Raw genomic sequence first — 5,000 nt, forward strand, 5'->3', positions numbered from 1 at the left:
ATAAAATCTCAGTTTTTTCTGGCCGCTAAGTGAGTCATTTTCCCCTCCCACTCCTCCATATGATCTAAGAGGGTTATCCTCTTCGTTTTACTATAGGTAGTTCTGAAAAGGTAGCACATCTCCTACTTGCAGCAATACCTTGTTGTCATATTTATTCTTTTGTCATTTGTATTACACTGAAGTGTTGACAGGGATGCCCTAACTTGGGTGAGAAACAGAGGCACATCCAATTCCCCTTGCTGGCCCAACCTTTTCATTTCAAAGTGGCTCTTCTTGTTGAAAGAATTTGTATTATGTGTTGAACATAATTACATAATTATGTCAATTGAAGATGGTTTCAACTAGAAATACGACCCCCAAAATGCAGGAAATTGCACCTCCGGAAAGCTAAAATTTCAAATTTTCCAGGGGAACATGCCCTCAGATCCCCTGTAGAGGCAAGCGCCCTACTCGCCTCTTAATCAGCCCTTCGAGTTATCAGCCCCCTGTCATTGCAATATTTACGTCTGTTTGGAAATCTACTGAGACCCCAGAGTAGGAGACCATGTTTCATCTTACTGAGGAGCAAATTTAAGACACTTGGCACAGAAGAGAAATGGGCTGGAGCTGACAGTGTTGCTATGGTTAAATAAATAGAAATTATGTAGAATTTTAACAGGGCTCCAGGGCGCAAAGAGGCCTGGGGTTGAGCCCTATACTTAGAGAAGATGGTCAACCTTTTTCGTTTTGTTTTCACATACGGCCGTCCATCTGCCTGTTTTGGGGAGGGTAATGGGAGACTAAGAAATGGAAGGGAGGGAAGTCTGGCGAATGCAGCTTTGGGGTGCGGATGGGCGAATTTTCTTGGTGGGAAACTTTTGTGCAGCTCGCATTAATTTTATCCCATTGACCTTCTTCACTTTTGAAAAAGAGTTTTTACTATTTGTGACAAGCAACAGGATAAGGAGCAGGAAAGAGCACGAGAGAAGAGGTGACGAAATTTGAGGAACTAGAGAAGCTGAGGAAGGAGAAGAAAACAAAATGTCAATGAAGAACACCGTAAAGCTGAGAGAAACAGAACGAGAGACAAAACACCTCTTCACAACAGTTTGCTTTCAGGTAATGTTTTCCTTCTTAATGCATGCATCGCTGCCTCACATATTTTGTAAAACTCGCTAAAAAAACAAAGAATGCCTGAAAACGTTTGCAATTCCGCGTTGACGGAAATTCTGGCATACTGGTATTTCAACAATCACACACCACGTCACCATTCAAGCTTACAGCAGACATCACTGGCGAGTTTTGTTGTCATCATTGTCTGTTTTGTCAGACATATTAAGCTTATAACTCTCAAAGCTGTATAAATTTACATTGGATTGCAGTACATTTTGTCTGCCACAAGTGCACTTTTCAGCAATGTTTGGGACAGTTTAGATTCTTTTTGGCCTGATAAGACTTTAATAAGCTTCAGTGGCAAAATCTCCAACAGCCACTGAGTGATAACAATCCTTTGTCTTGTTCGTCACACGGTTTTGTGACTGGTTGCTTATTTTGGAACTGAATTTACCATTACTGTAGCAACTGTCCACACTAAATTAATACCTTTCAATTTGAGTGCTTTTTCAGGGGCACCCTGCCAACAATAATCTTCAGTGAAATACATGTTCAGGAGAGTCAAGCTGTTCTACAAATTTTGTTACAAGGAGCCAAGAAATGTCTCTCAAGGGCTTTTGGCTTAATTTGCTCGTTGGGTGCCCTTGCTTTTTGTGTGAAATGGATGTCCAGTTATGAGCTACTTTGTTTGACTGTGAAATTGCAGTCGCGTTCATGTACTGAGTGAATTAATACGCTTTAGCTTGACTTTTTAGTTAGTAATTTTTGCTGTTGTTCTAAACTGAAATGAGAGGGTGTAAAGATTATCAGTCAAACGGAAAATGTTGTGAAAGAGATTACTCTGCATGTAATTTCAGTTTTAGTTGTTGATTAAAATTGTTGGTTATTGTTTGCAAGGCTTGTTTGCTTACTGCTATCAGTTCAGAGGTATTTGATCACTGTAAAGTGAATACACTAATGCCGATTAATTTTGTACTTTATGCAGTTGCATAATTATTTCCATATAGTAACACTATATTGCTTTCTGGGGCTAAAAACGGGAGATCCACTTTTAGGCTTGGCTAAATCTACATGTATAGATTATTCTAATGAAGCCACCAGCATCAACATAATTACATAACTTGCAAAATACAAAAACATGAATCTCTTTAAGTAATGGTCCGGCTAAGAAGCAGGCAGAAAAACAATAGCCCGCGGCAATAGCGTCGGTTAGTTAAAATGTGCCAACATTTTTAATCAAATTAAGTTCGGCTGTTCCCATTGGTGTAAGCAGCTAAAAGCGCGAAATTTGAATTTCAATGAAAAATGTAATCGACTTGCCGTCTAAAAAATTAGATTCTGTTTCGTAGAACAAATCATTATGCCTTCAAAAACTATGTTTGTAAATATCGTCAAGATTCTATGCGCCATTTGCCGATTGGCGAATGGCGCATAGAACAATGCCCAAATTTGGCCGAGAGACAGAGATCAAGGGCATGGGGAAGAAGAAATCCAAAAAAGGCTTTTTTTTCATTTTTTTCTCATCTTTTTTCGACATTTTCCGATATTAGCCAATCAGATGCCTCGATTGGAGCAGCAGCTTCTAAGTACTTTTGCCGCTGGGCTGCCTGCTTCTTAGCCGGACCATTACTTAAAACCAAAAAGGATGATTAAAAAACGGAATAAAATATTAAGTGCCTTGACAGATGACTGCAAGTAAAATTCCAAAATCTAGCCAAAATTTTTTGGCTAGGGTTACAAGGTGTAAGAGAAGTCTGTCAAATTGGTTTATATTTGAAAATGAGGGATGTTCCACAGAGGTGGTCCATGGACCTGGAGTCATGTTAAGACTGTCTTTACTATTACCAAAGGGTAGTACTGTGTAACAAATTCCATTGTATGACAGTATAATACATGCCAGTATTTATAATCAATAATTTATAATTATTAATACTTAAATTAAGTTTAATTACATGTAATATTACTTTACAATGTTACCTTTATTATTATGCACCAGTCCATGTAAATCACCACCCCCACCCCATCCCCCAAACACAGGACAAGGCAGGGACTTGGACAAAAGGACAAGAGAAAGTGAGTTAATGTTCCCACCCCCCAGGGCAATATTTCCATTCCAATGTTCCTGCTTGTGCCCGCCTATCAGTGAAAGGATACATGAATTTCACGCTGAGGAAGTCCTATCACACTCTAGACGAGGAGGTTAAAAGTAGCACTAGGGCAGATAAAAAGAGATACCGTATTTACCCGTGTATAAGTCGACCTTTTATGGCCTCAAAAGAAGCTCCAAAAATCGCCCTCGACTTATACACGGGTCAAAGATTTTGAGCCAAGTTCCAGCTAAGTAATTTATTCAAAATTAACATAATAATGTTGTCTTGGGCATAACGGATGCAGTGGACAAAAGCCGACGTAAAAGACTTCAAAATGAATGACAAAAGACTTCAAAACGAATGTAAGCAATTCCAGTTGAAATGAAAAAGGATTTGTCCAACTCTAAATGTTGAAGATACTCACAAGCACAAATATGAAATAGACACTGGAAATTTTCGTTTTCCAAAGGCGGAAAGCTCTAAAAGGCATTTCTGTTTCTTCGAATAAAACATGATCGTTCAGTGGCTTAGTAACCTAGCGCAATACCTCGTGTTTGCGTGAAAGCATCGTCACTTGTGTTGCGTGAAAATGCTGGTTGGTAATGAATGTTTTTTATTCTTTATACAAACCTGGCAGATTTAAATGCTTTTGCAAACTTCATATTGTTTGGTTTATGAGTTTTGTTTTGTTTGTCATTCGAGAAATTGTAAGTCAAGGACCAATTAAACCTTGCACATTTTCGCATTGTTCGCAAGTTATTTTCAAAGATTGACTCCAGCTTCTGTGATGTTGCATTGTGCTTATCCTCTAAAGCCCTTTATCCTTGAACAACAAAACAGGTGAGTTTGAGGTTTACATGTTCGATTTTCTGAGAACTTTTTCGAAACTCAAGGACGAAATGCCCGCATATACAACAGCTGCTGAACAACAAAACTATTAAGCGCTTGAGGCCCTGATTTTTTTGTGTATCCCCATTTCCAGAAATCGAAGAATACAAGATTAGTGTCCCATGAACATTTAACAAAGAAATTTAAAAATTGCGTTTTTTGCCATCAAAAATGGGGGGTCGACTTATACATGGGATCGACTTATACACGGGTAAATATGGTACATCGAAAAGATTGCAGAAGAAGCACAAACAGCGGCTTCAAAACAAGACCTTGGAACTCTGTATAAACTGACAAAGTCACTAACAAAGACAGGCTTTCAATCAACAGACATGCCTGTGAAAGATCAACAAGGGAACATGATATCTAAAGATGAGGACAAGCTGAGATGCTGGAAGGAACACTTAGAAAGAGTGTTGAACAGAGATGATCCTGAGACAGAGACAATCATCCAACAATCGTCAGAATTACTTGAGATAGATACAGATCCACCTAGTGTTGATGAAGTTAAGAAAGCAATAAAGCATTAAAGAAAGGGAAAGCCCCAGGAATGGACCAAATATGGGCAGAAATGCTGAAAGCTGATGAGCAAATTATACCAATACTGCTCACCGACATTCTACGTGACATCTGGGAGTCGGACTCTAGCATGGAAAACCGGCCTTATTGTCAAGCTCCCCAAGAAGGGAGATCGGACCAATTGCAATGACTGGAGGGGGATAATGTTGCCACTGGTTACATACAAAGTCCTTACCCGAGTAGTCCTTAACCCATTGACTCCCAGGGGTTCCCCATTGACGAGTAAAATCGTCTGGCGTTAGACAGAGTAAAATACTCTGGCGTTAGACAGAGTAAAATACTAAGTCTGGCTGGTTTCGGACAGTTTGGACATCAAAAGGGTTAACAGGCTCCCAGCAACAGTTGCCCCTC

The 5,000-nt window shown here is 39.4% G+C and overlaps 1 protein-coding gene across 3 annotated transcripts in view; it reads right to left on the reverse strand.

The window, feature by feature from the left end:
• Nucleotides 1–5,000, reverse strand: part of LOC137992685 (uncharacterized) — a 29,099-nt gene that overhangs the window by 5,150 nt on the left and 18,949 nt on the right. The gene's annotated exons all lie outside the window — the stretch shown is intronic.

Source organism: Montipora foliosa, chromosome 2, assembly GCF_036669935.1.
Source record: "Montipora foliosa isolate CH-2021 chromosome 2, ASM3666993v2, whole genome shotgun sequence".
Classification (NCBI taxonomy): Eukaryota; Metazoa; Cnidaria; class Anthozoa; order Scleractinia; family Acroporidae; genus Montipora; species Montipora foliosa.